This window comes from Aphelocoma coerulescens, chromosome 17 (genome assembly GCF_041296385.1).
Source record: "Aphelocoma coerulescens isolate FSJ_1873_10779 chromosome 17, UR_Acoe_1.0, whole genome shotgun sequence".
Taxonomy (NCBI): Eukaryota; Metazoa; Chordata; class Aves; order Passeriformes; family Corvidae; genus Aphelocoma; species Aphelocoma coerulescens.
The window spans coordinates 10203014-10218523 of record NC_091030.1 but is presented as its reverse complement, the minus strand read 5'-3'; the positions used below and the strand labels follow the sequence as shown (position 1 = coordinate 10218523).

The 15510-nt window shown below is 43.5% G+C and overlaps 1 protein-coding gene across 6 annotated transcripts in view; it reads right to left on the bottom strand.

Annotated features, from left to right (window-relative positions):
• GOLGA1 (golgin A1) overlaps positions 1-15510 on the bottom strand; it is a 56335-nt gene that overhangs the window by 27816 nt on the left and 13009 nt on the right. For all 6 annotated transcript variants that reach the window (XR_011155556.1, XR_011155557.1, XR_011155558.1 and 3 more), the window contains 11 exons: positions 10723-10818; positions 10029-10115; positions 9380-9478; positions 8629-8725; positions 7773-7871; positions 6993-7145; positions 6061-6162; positions 5400-5501; positions 4727-4805; positions 2562-2661; positions 2024-2105 (listed from right to left, as the gene is read on the bottom strand). The gene's annotated coding sequence lies outside the window, so the exon portion shown is untranslated. The remainder of the gene's footprint in view (positions 1-2023; positions 2106-2561; positions 2662-4726; positions 4806-5399; positions 5502-6060; positions 6163-6992; positions 7146-7772; positions 7872-8628; positions 8726-9379; positions 9479-10028; positions 10116-10722; positions 10819-15510) is intronic.

Sequence of the window (15510 nt, the reverse complement as noted above, 5' to 3'; positions counted from 1 at the left end):
TCTTTGTTGGTGCCAGCACTTGAGCCTCCAGACGCCTCCCAGCCCACCCAGGGACAGTCACGGCACAGCCCCGTCAGGGCACTCTGGGGACAAGGACCCCAGCACAGCGACAGGCAGGAGTGTACAAGGGCTGGAAAATACTGACCTTGAGAGTTCTGCCACGTACCTTCAGTGGAAAACAAAACAAGACACCTACACCAGTCCCCTCACACATCTGCCTATGTTCAGTGGCAAGAGATGGCAAAGGTGAATGTCACTTCTGAAATGCTGGACATATTTCTTTTTAGGTTCCTTGTAATTGTGCCCAAACTGTTGTGCTCTGGGTCAGTGCTCCTAGCAGCCACTTCTATAATCCTGTCCTGAAATACTTCCAAAACTCACATTTCTGTGCTCCTTCTACACAGGCAGAGCTGGATGCTCTGCACCAGCTGTGCTGAACAGACTGGTGGATTTTACATCCCTGTCAGCTCACTGCAGAACAAGGGAAAGAAACTCAGTGGAGGTTACAAAGCTGCTTGCTGTCAAACAAAATCTAAAGAAATTATCAAATTTAAATGTAATACAAAAAGCAAATTCTACTGTAAACACTTGACATTATTCTCACAAGACCTACAAATCTACATGTGGAAATCCATTGCCCCAAACAGGTCCTTTGTTCTAAGCTTTGCACAGAACCCCAGTCTGTCCAGAGCTGCTATCCCTTGCTCTCTTACAGAACTGATCCACTTGACATCTTTTAACAATTCTATTGGAGAGGAAGGGAGTAAAAAAAACAAAACCAAACCAAAACCCGAACACAAGCCATACTTTTTCCCCTGAAATGAAACCAATCCCCCTGATGTTATACTGGAATGCATGTCAGGAAAGAGCACAGGGAAATAAATCCCTTCCAAATGCTCACTTTCTCAGAAAAACAAGTAAATCATTCCAGCTGTGTTTCCCTCCATTGAAATGGAGAATTCAAGAAAAAACAGATTTGCTCAGAAACCCAGCGTGATTAACTTAAATATAGTGGTGTTTAAAAAGCCCTCTGAGATACATTACACTACAACAAACCAAAGACCCAGCAGAGAGGCCAGATCATTATCTGGCTGTCAGGCAGAAGTTCCCTGGCTCAATACAGAACTATCCTGAATCACACTGACCACTGATTTACTGCCTCTCCTTGGCCAACACATGCCTTCAAAACAAACAGCACAACCTGTGGACACTGAACAAGGCACAAGCTCCTCTGGCCACTAGACGTCCCTGTTCCTCCTCCAAAACACAGTTCCTTTCCCTCACTGCACATAATGGAGCTATAAAAAGGAACACAGAAGAAGTGGCACTTTCCCCAGATATAGCACATTCTTATTATCCCATTCATGAATGAAATAAATGTGTAATGCTCTCCAGATTCAACTGGCCACCACGAGTGCAATGCCTGCTTCTGCATTACCCAAACTGCAGATTCCCAGAGGTGATTTGGCATGGAGCAATTCTACTGGAAGTCCAGAGCACCCTAGGAAGGAGGCTCAGTGTTCAAGCAAACACCACTCTACAGTAACACTGCATGCTAATTTGAGGCTTGTTACTTCCTTGGTTCAGACACTTTTCAGACACAGACACCCCGTGTTTTTTAAGATCAGGCTCAATGCTTTGACTCCCTTCTGTTGCTTAAAAGCAACTGAATGTTGGATGACTGGAAGAAAGAAAAGCACATTAGTTATCTCCCTCCCCCATGCACACACACCGAGATTTGTCTTTGGTATAAAACAAAAATAAACCTCCCACCAGAGACCTTGGAAATCTTGAACCTTTTTTCCCTCCAGGAGGATTTATTACTTTCCAATGAGCGGCTGTTCATGTGCTTCTCCTTCTTGTTCCTATTCATAGGGTCAGATCCTGACTAGCATGCACAACCTCAAAAGAAAAGAAAGACTGAATACAAACTGTTTAAAAAAAATAGCCTGTTAAAAGAGTAAGCTAGCTAGGGGTTGGCACTGTATCCTACCATACAAGGAGCTGCCTCCAGGGGCCTTACCTTGTAGGCAACGCTGTTGGAAGAGTCCACGATGATGAACAGGGGCTTTCTGGTGAAAGGGTAGAGATCTCCAGGGTGAAGGCTGCAAAGAGAAAGGCACAGCTCAGAGCACCACAACTGCTGCACAGCTCTGACACTGCAAGCATCTCAGACACACAGCTGCCCACAGCCAGGTAAAAAGCAGACAGGTTCTCCATGCCCCAGTCCCCTGATTCCTTCTCAGAGTGCAACAGCACAACTATTGTCTAAATACAGGTTGTGGGACTTCTTAGTTCAGGAGACGTTTAACTTCTTGAGAAGTCATCCATCACTGATCTGAAGTTTGCCAGTAATTAAGAACTTATGTCACATAAGTAAAGTTGAAGTGTTTAAACAATCATTTAAAGTTGCATAAGTTGCACACTCATTTCTAAGTGTTCAAGCCAATCTCCATTATGATGTCCTGCACTGAGGAGGTTGAATTCCAGAGGCATTGATGCATTTTTCTCTGTTAAAGACAAACTCCTGTGAATTTGCAGGTGTGCACCACGACACTCACCAGTGCATCTCCTTGTAGGACTGGTTGCGCTTGTGGATCGCGTCCCCGTTGATGATGTCCCGGTTACTGTTGGTCAGCACACCCCCAAAATCGTACGGACCTTCACGTGGAAAAAGGAAGCTAAAATCAGCAGGGGGAACTCACCTCTGCTAGACATTGAATGATTACATGGAAGGGAGGATGCAACAACAAGCCCCAGAAAACTAAGGGAACCTGAACTACTGCAGTTGTAAGGAGGGGAGAGAGGAATGTGGAGACCTCACTAACTATATATTCCTTTTTATGCTTTTTTAGCAATTTCAGTATCTATCAAATAGAAGCAAGGAATGCAACTTCATAACTTTTAATTTAATTATTCAGTATTTATCCACAAACATAATGCAAAAGATCCAAATACTGGCTCTTGTTACACTATAGAGAACAAAGATTAAAACCCATTACACATCTGACACAGGAAAATCAATACCTTTGTAAAATTACGGTATGAGTTTGCATATTCCAGATTCAGAATTTGGTAAAAAAATAAGGCTAAATGAATCAAAAAGACTAGAAATACTACTGTCATTTGCAGTTCTAACACTGCAAAGGGGAGAAGAGAGAACTGAGAGAATGACAAAAGGACAAAACAGCTTTAACCAGATTTAAAATCTGTAGCAAAGGTTTGTATTTCAAGATTTCAAAGGCAGAATTCACAACTTTCACATGCATACGCCCTGGACATGTGCTCCCACACATAAGCTGAATATTCTGCTAAATTTGCAAAACTGAGCTACCCCCTGAATGTCTGATGGAGAGCAAAGTTGAAAGCAATAGCTATAAAATATATCAAATCCTACAAGATACCAAGAAATATTTCTGCCATTGGTATGGGTATGAAATGCCACTAACGTTAGTAAAATAATAAAGTATTAGGGTTTCCTCATTCTGTCATACATTTGCAGACTTGGCTGACCCATATTTGGCCACCAAATGCAATTTTTTCAGGTTTGGATACAAGACGCCTTTCCATTTAAGGGAAGCTTTGGGGATACAAAATCAGGAACAGAACAAACATTAATTTAGCACTGTTACAAACACCTCACGTGGTCTGCCAAACACACGGCTTGCAGGCGATGCACAGTGCAACTTGCAGCTGCTCTCCCTTTTAATAAGGCAGAACTGTGTGCAGACCACACCACCTTATTAAAAGAATGCAGTTGTGATGGATTCATTGAGTGAAAGCTGCACTCTGGCTGTGCAGCTCTTCAGGTGACCAAGCCTGGATGCCTCTGCCACAAGGACTTAAGCTGAAACAACACATGCAGAGAGGGGGACATACCACAGGCTTTAGAGAACACACTTCAGTTAGGACCTATCACCAAGCTGCAGCAAGAAGTAAAATGTTAAAAGCATTTAAAAAAAATCACTGCCACCATCCAAAGCTGACAGGGATTCTTTTTCTTTTAACATTTTGAGAGCTCTATAAATCATGCACTGGGGAGGACAAAGCATGCATCTTATAAAGGAATGCAAGTCTCAAACAGATGAGGTTTTTACAATATTTAGGATGTTAAAAAGTTATTTTGATTTTTTTCTTGAATTACATAAACAGATCTTTGGACTGTGTTTACTTCAGCCAACAAGTTTTCAGCTTTTACAATGCAGCTGCATCCAAATATTCTGCTAGATTGCAAAGAACAGGAGGGTGAGGTGAGGGGAATTGTCAAAAATCATGAGAAGGGCTTGAATTGTCAGGTTAATGAGCGTGCAAATAGACCAGTCCCTGCAGCTGCTCGAGTCCTTTCACCACCCATCTCCTGGCCACACGATCTCCTGGTGCCGGGGATTGGAAAGAATCACAGAGTGCCACTGAGCCATTTTATGAACTTTGTGCTGATGCATCAACTGAGCCACGTGGTCTTCAAAATTGGGAGGCTTTTAATACTCCAGATGCATCAAAAACTGGGTGTGTCCTTTGAAAAGTTCTCAGGTTAATGCACACTAATTAAAACACAAAGATTTAATTACTGTTTGTGGAAAATAAAGGCTATCTTACGAAGTAGACAGGAGAATCGAATTGACTTGTCTTTTAAAAGGAGCTTTGTGACATCTTTCTTGGTCACTTGTCCTGGAACATAAAGAGAATTCAAGCCCTGTTCATGACAGGGAGCATTCCTTTATTGTACCTTCACTATCCGAACGACCTGATGGGAACACGCCCGTGGCAGACAGGTAAATCAGCAGCACACTGTTTGCAGGCAGCTCCTGGAACGCAAACAAGGGCACGAGTGGCAAGGGAAGAAAGGTAAAAGTTTATTTTAATACGGAATCATCACCTTCATACATACATTGTCATTATAATTGTGCTACTACTCCTGCTTCTGGTTCCCCTCAACTCTGCTCTTGGTACCTGGATTTGCCCTGCCCCACCACACACAACCCTTCCAACAGATCAAAAGCGTCACCTGATGAAATGTCTGTAACTTTTCTCCACACAAACCTCCAGGCTGATATCAGAGCTCCAAGCAGCACTGAGAAAGCATCTACTTACACACAGACTCTTCTACCATCTATCCAGATCTGAAGCTTTCCAAGATACAGAACCCAAAAGCTGCCAAGATCCACGCAGACCCCAACTCCCAAACAATTCGCAAAGGAAGCTTTGTTTACAGTTCAAATGGGATGGAGGGCTGGAGATTCAGCAGCTACACAGTGCTCGAGAGCAACAATTTCCTGATGTACTTCCCTGGTTTTGGATTTTTCTATTCTCCAGATCAGTGCAGATCCACACTTCATTCAGTCTCACATACAGTCCTGGATTTTTTTTTTATTACAAATAAATTCACCGATTTCACAAACCTTAAATGATGCTGCTAAAAATGTATATAGCTGGCTGAAAGTTGGTTTATAAAGTAGGTATTTATGGGGGTTTTCCCGCCTGGCTGGTTTCTCTGTTGACTCCTGTTAAAAGAAAGAAACAAAATACTACTCAAAAAACCCCAACAACCAGATATTATCAAAGCAGTTTCATAACCCTCTAAATTTCTGTTTATTAGAATGTTCATTTCCAGCACACTTCCCACACAAATGGGTCTGCCCATTCTACATTTCCTACTACACAGTAAAGCAAGATGCACAGTATTCAAACCAGAACTTTACATTATCCCTCACTGAAACTTGCTAACTAAATCTTCCTTTCTCTTTAAAGTATCACCCAGGAACTGAGTGACAAAATTCACACTTCATCTCAATCAAATAAATTTTAAATCTTCGTATTTTCTTTTGGCTCCAGATAAAACACTTTATGCTTTCTCTGAAGGGGACATTAACTTTCAGATGAATTAGTAATCTGATGAGTCCATGGCTTTGAGCTACTCTTCACTGGTATCTAGTAAAAGTTACACCACCTTTACTAACCTGCTCTGCATAGTGACAATACTGAACACTACTTAAAACCAATCAATCAAACAAAAAGCCAGTTAAGATGTGTTGCCAGGTTTGTTACTGAAGTGGAACTCACCTGCATTCCAGGTTTGTTCATTTGTGACGCCAGGTTCATCGGTTCCCTCTCCAGGGCTTGCAGCATTCGGAACATGTCGATTGTTAATTCACTGAACTTGACCTGCAAGAGAGTCAAACAGTTTATTCCGCCAGATACACATTAAACAGAATTTCTCTGGAATTATCCAGCTAAGAGACTCCACTGCACACCTGAGAGACCATTCTCTCTCAGGGATCTGTCAGTGTCATCTTTGAATCTCTAAAGAGCTGTGAATGACTTCTAGTAGAGCTCACCGAGGACAAAATCTATTTGTTACTGATCTACCAGGCCAAGTCACTGCACTGCAGACCCCTGCATCCAAATTACAGGCTTCTCTGGCACGTGTACAAATCAGGTGCTGAAAGGGCTACGTACCATGAATTCAGACAAAATCTGACAAAGACACACTAAGTGTAGTTTAAATACAACTCCCTTGCTTACCTGAAGAGAGCTCAGAGAGAAGTAATGAAATTTGTACAACTTCACTACCATTATCATCTAAAAAACAGGACCCAGAATGTCTTTTGAAAAGACTTCCTGTTGCCACTGAAGTTGCAACAAGCTGGAGTGAGTCATATGAAAGCTTAAGTCAAGCTTTTACTAGACATATCTTAGAAACCTCGCATGCTTGAATGTTGTCACAAACAATCCAGTATATGAAAACCAATTGTATCTACTTAACTGACATGTTGAATATAAGCAATAAGAGGTCAGTACCACAGGTCTAATATCTAACATTTTTCATTTTAGCTCTTACTTCTGAGAACCCTCTTCCTCTTGCTGCAACTGCAACCATCACAATAAAAATATTTCAGTGTTCTCCTTTGTTGGAATCTCTGTTGTATAATCAGAAGGGATGTCATGGGGGGGAATCCAAAGATGCAAACCCAGGTGCCCAGAATTTCCTTTACCTGGTTGTTGCAGTTCCCAATAATGAGCGCATCTGCAAGAGCAAGCTGTCCCACTATCATCCCCTGCTCCAGCAACGGAGCTCCCGTCTCAGAAAGCCTGTTAGAGGTGATTACAATGGTGTTGTCATCATTTAAAACCATGACAGGGTCTGCCTAAAAAAAGCAACCAGAATAAATCAAGAATTCAGGAAAGCATACAGATTTGCAGTCAGAGAGAAGTCCACCAGTCTCAGCACTTACAATAAACATTTCACAACTGAGGCAGATTTTTAAAATTACTTTGCCATACATGTATTAATATATTTGTATGCAGGCTACAGGGCAATGCCTTCCCACCTGGAAAAGCAAAGTACTTAGGGACTGCAAGAAATACATGGTACAAGCACATGAAGGTACAGCAAAGAGAAAAGCATACTGCCTCCAATGACATGGACTCTGCTTCAGCTTCTCTATACCTCAGGAGTCAAATATCATCAACAACCTTACAAATTCATGCTGAATAAACTAAATATTCCTACTTTCATAATAATTCTAGTTTGCCCATTTTAGCTTGCCTTCCCTTTGTAGAAATGAATAGCAAAGGAGGCGAGTGAATGATAATGCTGCCACCCATTCTGGCAATATTTAAATAGTCCTGTGAACATGAGTCAGTGATTAATGGGACAGGCATACTGTCCCCGCACTGGCACACCTGCTTCCCTCACAAACGTGGTGATACAGGAACACTTCCATCAACAAGACAGAAAACTCTGAAACAACTACAGGGAATGGTATTCTCACCTCAATAAATGCTGCCACTTCTTGAAGAACCAGGTTCCACTCCACCTGATCTTCAGTATTGAAACGATGAGTGTAGTCTTCAATTTCATCTGACAGCTCCTGATGTAAACAGTTCAGAGACAGACACAGTCACTCCTAAAACCAGACTTTAACAGGCAGTCAGTAATCTTACATTTGGTTAGCTGTGCTGGCCTTTAAGAATAATAAATAAATAAATTCCTTGAGAACATATGCAGCACACTCCTGACTAACATGCCAGCCAAAACGCGCTCTTTCAGCAGACAGAATGCCAATGTTACACCGAGTTCTGGCAATGCAAATTGTCTTTTACATAGGTCCAAATGCAAAGAATATCTGGAGTTAAGTATAATTATCCCACTCACAGCTATGTCACTGGTTATTACCATAAGCTATGGATACCAAGGACTCAAATTTCAGCTTGCAAGTAACTTTAAATACATTGAGAAAGGGGATGGTGTGGCTGGTTTAGCTGTGCTAAGCTAAGCCTGCAGTTCAAAGAAGCTGTGACACAGACAGCAATGCAACCTACACAAAGCTGTCAAGCCCGGGAGCTGCTTGAAGCGAGGTTGTCAGAGGGGCTGGGAAGCATATGCTGTGGGGAGCAGCTTGCTGTTCCTTTGCTGCACTTCCAGGGCACCTCCCTGTCTGGGCTGCAGCGATTGGAATATTTTTACTTGCCGTTCAAACAATGCTACCAAATCACTTGGTCTCAAAGTGTTATTATTAAATGTCTGAATCACAGAAGGTATTCCCTGTGCTGGATGTCAGATAGACTAGAAAAGCAAGGATCAGCAATCTCCTACCCCTCAGCACCTTTATCCTGATTTTAACATACCTTTACAAGGTCCTTCACAACATCCATTTTGTTGAGCAGGAGACAAACCACGATAAACCTTGCATAGTAACGCAGCTTCTTAACCACTAATTCGGGCCTAGACACAACAAGAACACCACAGCCAAATTTGAGATTAGAATAGAACAGACATAGGTAGCAGGGGTAAGGAACAGGAGGAGTTTAAGACCAGAGCAGGACTGAACACCTGCAGATTGAGAGTTCTGACTGAACTCATGTGGTGATAATAGCTACCTGGCTGCTTGGAGGTTTAGTTAAAACTGAGTACAGAGACATAAAAAATAATTTAAGAAAGCCACAGCCTCCTTACATGTCAGGGGCATGGGAGTCAAGTACCACGGCTGGCTCTTCAAACCTTGCTGTACTGCAGCATGAGCTGATGTTCCCCTGAAAGGCCTGATCAGAATCAAACAGATTCCTCTGCTTCAGCCCAACTGACCCATCTTCCACTCACAGCATTCTGAGTCCCGGCACTGATACTGCACAGGATTCAAACTGACAAAACTGTGGGGCTAATGGCTTTCTATCCAGGACCAGGTAAAAGAATATTCTTCCACTAATACAGCTAACCTCTTATTTATCCTGAATTTTTCAATCATAGCAGAAGGATTAAAAGAAACTCCTGTCAACAACACAGGTTTTATCCCAGTTATGCTCCTACAGTTTACAGCTCTTTGCTGCCTCCATACACCTTCCTAGTCTCGAAAAAACAAAGGCCTCCATTCAGACATACCTGTCTTCTTTGTTGACTTGGGAGTAGTACGACCTCTGCCTGATTGCTGAGTAGAAGGAGAAAGCCTCATTGAGATAGCTGGTTTCAGAGGTGCGCAAGCTGCAGGGGAACAAGGGGATCAGCCCACTGCCTCAGAGGGAAAGCCATGCCAAACCCTCCCTTCCTGCCCCCTCAGCCATCCTGTGCATCCATGGCAAAACTCCCTCCTCAAGTACCATCGTATGAAAGCCAGACTCAGTCTGGGAAGGCAGATGTCAGAGCTTGGATCCCATTTCAGGTAACAATCAAAGCTGCCCATCTTGCACCCACACATACAGGTGATGGGTTCACTGAACAGTCTAAAGGGACATTAAGCTCTCAAACTTGTAAATCACACCTTCACACAACATTCCAATGCAGCACACATGGAAGACACTTTGGAGGCAGGAGCGAAGTCCTTGGGCAGCACCATTGTGACCAGCAATGTGGCACCAGCCTCACAGGGGCCTTTCCCTGCAGCACCCCATGCCGTCCCCAGGGCCCTCATTCAGCAACTGGCATTGTGACTCAGCCCAATCACTGATTCCTCCTGACTGAGCATCCAGACATTCGGCATGCAGCTGCCACTAACCCTGCATTGCCCACTGCATCCTCTTCTGTGCTTACTTACTAATAATGGTAATAGAGCTGCCCAATCTTGGAAGCAATTTCCCCAATTTGCCACCTCTTCAACCCATACCGATTGTCCAATATTTGTCTATGTCGCAAGAGAGAAAAGAAAGATTAAAAGGATTCCCAAATTTCCCAGAACATCCCACCAGACAAGACAAAGAGCCATTGCAGGGCCAAGTTCAGCTTTCATTACTGGTGCAGCATTGCCAGCAGCAGCCCCTCACAGAGCCAACAGCACACACACCCCACAACAAGGGCCATTTATCTTGCATAAACTTGCAAGAACCAGACATAAGTGTGTTGCACAAAATACACACAACAAAAGGTCACAGCTTCCCAGGAGAACACTCAGACTATGCAGCCAGAGGAAGGTGTGAAGGATCAGAGCCCACGCAGCAGCAAGAGACTTCACACCATTCCAGATTCTGCTCTGCAGAATCCATCACCTCCTTGGTAAGAAATTAAAGCACCTCACACTCAGGTAAAGCAAAAGGGTTTGTTAAAAAAGTCACACTGAAAACTCCGCAACATTTTAATTCAATAGACTGTGAGCACTGCAGGAAGCTGCTGTTCCCTCCCTTCATGCTTGAACAACACAGTGAAATCTCAATCTTAGCTGGGGCCCTGGGCATACCAGAGATTAAAGCTGCACTTAAACCCACACAACGCATCTGCCTACAACATTCCCTTACCGGTGCTGCTGTTGGAATTTCCAGAGCTTGGTGTAAACATCAAATGTTCGCCCAAAATAGGATTGCCACTGCTTCTGCCCATACTGAGGTAAATCCCTGCAAGAGACAGTGACAAAAGCAGAATTAGGAAGCAGAATCCAGTCAGCCCAACATGGCAGGAGCATGTCTGCGTCAAAGTCAGAACAGCTTTGTTCAGGATTCACCTGGCATACTTTAGAATTCTGCCTGCACCCAGAACTACAAGAACCATGATTCCCAGAGTTTCTCAAAACCTGTTGTTATTGGATCTCTGCAAATAGGAAATGACCATGTTCCTACATGCAACAGGTGTTTGAAAACATCTTACAATCTTGCTAAAAGAGAAGTAATTTTATGGTTATATCCACAGAAAGACAAACCGGACTCTTGAAATATCATAATAAAGAAAAACCCTACCCAAGAGCAAGCAGAATAATCCAGTGGAAATCAGTTAATTTGGACTGATAATATTTATTGTTACTCATTAAGGAAATAATCTTTTTCAAACAGATAAGGCTGTTTCAGAAACAGAGCCTGTGACATCACAAACAAAACTGCTGCCCCAGTGTCACCAAGTCAGGCCAGCATATGGATGCTCACAGTTAACATTCACTGGATTCTGTTACACCATTACCACATTTGTCACCCTCTATCTCACAGTTAGTGACGTGACACAACCTGAGAACTTCTGTTTTTTCCTGTCAGTTTCCAGTGCTACAAGGTGAGTCAGTCAACCCAGTTCAGTTCTGCTCTCCTATCTCCCCTTGATTTCCATGCTGTGGTATATTTCCACCCCACAACTATGATGTATTCCTAAGGATTTGGGCATTAAAGGTTTGTGCTCTCAACCCTCACTCCTCCCATCTCCGGGGAGTGACCTGAATCTTGAAACAAATGCAACAGAGGAGACAAAACCCCTGAGTCCCACTGAGCACATGTTCCCTACACATCTACACCAAGGCTCATTCAAAGAAGGTGCACAGCTACACAAGTGGAAGTAGAACAGCTTTTCCAAGACAGTATCCTCTTTCATTTGACTCAAGATTGATTTCCACAGGGAATGCTCTCTCAAATCACTGTGCTGGTTCATGTACCACCCTCAGCAGACAGAAGAGCATCACATTCCACTGCCAAGCCTGGAGGGTAGAGACCAAGGGAAGCACCCCCTTTAGGAAACCTTGCCATGTCCTCTGAAAAGAGTCAGAGAAGCAGAGCAGTACACACCATTTCAGAGCAGCATTCTAGCCTCTTTCTGCTCACTGTAATTGCTTTAACAGCACCCGAGGTAGGAAAGGAAATTAATATTCCTCTGCTTGTCAGCCAACTGTACTTCCCACACAGCTTGAAGGGACCTAGCTCAGCTACTACAAGTAAAATGAATCCCTTACCAGCTACAGCTCTTACCAGCCTGGAAAAGCATTCCAGTACTTGGTGCAGATATTCCATGAAGACGCCAAGGAATCTGGGCAGGATTTTACCAAATTAAAAAACAAAAAGATCCCTTCAAACTTGCAATTGGCTGCTCAAAATCTTGCAACATATGTCAGTGTAGCAAGGGGTAAACAGGAATATAAATACGTGCTTCAGGGTACCAACATCTTCATTCAAATACAGCTTGATACAAACATATGCAAGTTTAAAGCATTTTCTGCAAGGAGCGATTCACCACCTTCTCTTGTTGTAATAGATGTAAATATTTTAGCTAAACAAAAGAAGCTAAGGCACTGTCCAAACACACACCCAAGATACAGCACAGACTTCAATATAGCAAGAGGTAGCTTTAATTTAATTAGCACATCCACAAGATTCAATGTTTAATTATATTAAAAAATAAGTGAATACAAATACAAAACAATACTAAACTGGATAATTTAAAAAAAATGATACAAATCAAAGTTCCCTGGCACTAACTCATAGAATGACTGGATTAACAAGCTGACTTGAAGAGCCCTACCCACAGTAAAATGGCTTTCTAGGCCAAGTTGCTCAGGACATTTGAGCAAAGGTCTAACATATAGGAAAAAGAAAACACCCTTCTCTCAAACACCGAGAAGCAGGTATGTGCACAAACTAAGAAATAAGCAGGTAACTATGGGCTGATCATGCTCATGCATGTATCCCTCATCAGTGAGCTAATTAATACGCTCTCTAAACCTCACCTGTCACCTCCCCATTCCACACCTTCCTCTGCACAAGCCTAAACATTCTAACATAACCTAAACATAAAGCCCAGCTCAACTCACTGCACTGCATGAGATCTGGGTATCTGAAAATCAGTGGCGTTTTAGGAAGCCTCTGTTAGCACAGTGCCCGTGCGTTTGGCCGCTGCTGTCCGCAGCCGCTGCTGGGTGTCCACACGGATATTCCTCAAGCAGCGTGCTCGCCTAATTGCAGCTGGCATAGCTGCACAATACCATGGATTCCTCGGCTCCCCAGGGAACGGGAAAGATCTCCATGGAAACAGACAGTAGCACTTGTTCTTTTGATAGTATTCTGACATGGCTGTAATAAAACTTCATTTATGACAATACATTACTGAGGTTTCACTACAGCTTTTCACAGACAAGAGCTGCCCTTGCTGTCATCCCTTTACTGCTTTGTGCTGAACATCATGCATGTTGCTCCCATGTACCAAGAAATTTTGCCATGAGAAAATGGATGCACAACCAAAAGAGGACATTAAGTGCAGTTTTTTTAATAGGACATGGGGATATGCATTATTTGGCGAGAAACAGCCCAGAAGAATCCCAAAGCCTCGGCTGACTGCAGAGTGGGCTTTTAACACAGCTCCTCCCACCAAAGGAGACAGGGAATACATTATCCAGAGGCAATTCTACACCCAAATTGAGGACTAAAGACCTATGTTATAGCAAGACATTTTGCTACTTCCAGATCTACAGAAGGACACCAGGGCAGTGAGGAGAGACAAAGGCAGCAGGTTTTCCTGTGGGGTGTGCCCAGCCCAGAACCGGTGGCAGGGAGGTACCTGCTCTGACTGGACACCACTACACGAGGGATAAAGGGGCAACCAAATGAATCCAAATGCAGGGGAGGGACTGGAGATTTCATTTAGGACAGCACAATAGCCTGCAACAACAAGTGGAAACCATTTCCAATTTCTTGGCTTTTAAAACATTCCAAACAGGACATGAAGACACAAATTCTGATGTTCTAGAACGATGAGTTTCTCACACTGGGTGCAGAAGACTGGTTCTTTTGCTGCAGTAGAGCGGCTGGTGGATAAATTTCACAGACAGTCCAGAACTTTATCCAACTCTTGCTGTACTCTTTGACTCCACAAAGACCAGCACTACTTACGTGCTCATAATCAATTCTCTGTCAGGACTTCATTTCTGCCATGCTGCCAGATAATACTGGCTGAAACCCAGTTAAAGGTGCTGAGGTGTGCTTGGCCAGTGCCACATGGAAGTTGTCACACAGGGACATTAAAGACGTTGAGAGAGTCCTAGAGACTCAGCAGTACGCTTCAAAGAGGAAGGCTACAATAACTGTAAGTTTAATATTCAAAGCTTTAAACACATTCACAGTTTTGACAGGTGATAAAAAGAGACCATTTCCTTTTATGTTCATGGGCTTGTAGCAGTTACAGGCTCCTGTTCCCACAACCTGAGCAGCAGTGGGATAACAGTGCTGTGCTGCACAGCCAGAAGGTCCCCCCCGAGCCTCCTCTTGTCCAGGCTGAGCCCCCCCAGCTCCCTCTGCTGCTCCTGGTGTTGGAGACCTTTCCCCAGCTTTGTTCTCATCTCTGGATACACTCCAGCCCCTCAGTGTCTCTCTTGCCATGAGGGGCCCAGAACAGGATGAGGCGCCTCACTAGTGCCCAGTACAAAGGGACAATCACTTCTCTAAAATACAGTTGTGGGAAGTCTTAATTCCTTGAAGTTTCAGGCTTCTTTGTGATACTGAACCCACTTAAGCACTTTTTAACATTTAAAAGAAAATAGTACCAGTGACAGTACACCATGACAAACTGCTTCCTTTCACCCTCCCTCTTCTCAGCCTTTTTCAAAAAAAAAAGCAAGTGGGAGTGGGGAAAGGGGAGAAAAGAGCCATTGGAACATACTTCATTAACAGTTTATTCTAACTTATGGCCCAGGGCACAGACACTAGAAAGACAACCCCCTCTGTGTTATCCTAGCAGGCATGGCCACAGGAGATGCTATCACTGGGAGCACGAGCACAAAGTACACTTTCGAGCAGCAACCTTGGCAGACCATCATATGTTTTCCTCAAATGCTGTATTTGGCATCTGTATTAGGAAGAGAGGAAGGAAATGCTACTGAAACAAAGACGTGGCAGGCTGAGCCCTCGCAATTTTTGGCAGCAGCAACAGCTAAGCAGCTGCCAACACAGCTATAGGCTCAGCTCCCTGTAGCTGAAGTGCCCAGAGGAGGTTTTGGGAAGGAAATCATTGCTCTCCTCTCCCTCCCCCATCACTTCTTTTCCATGAAACGTGGTAAGGGCAAGAGAATGGCATAAAACACAGCACTGAAGGCCACCATCATCTTCAAAACAGAAGGTGTCAGGCATGCATCAAATGCATTTATTATGCTGGAGGGAAAAGCAAGCAACTGGACTAAGAATTGGGATGCTTGCCAAGACATTTCCAGGTGAACTCCCCAGAGAACAAGCACTAACAGAGGAGATACCTGAGAATTATAATGTTGCTTTATCTTGTCATTATGCCCATGGAAATCACAGGTCTTAGAGGTGAAATGGTGGTCAAGTGTAAGAAGTAACTGTGCCAGG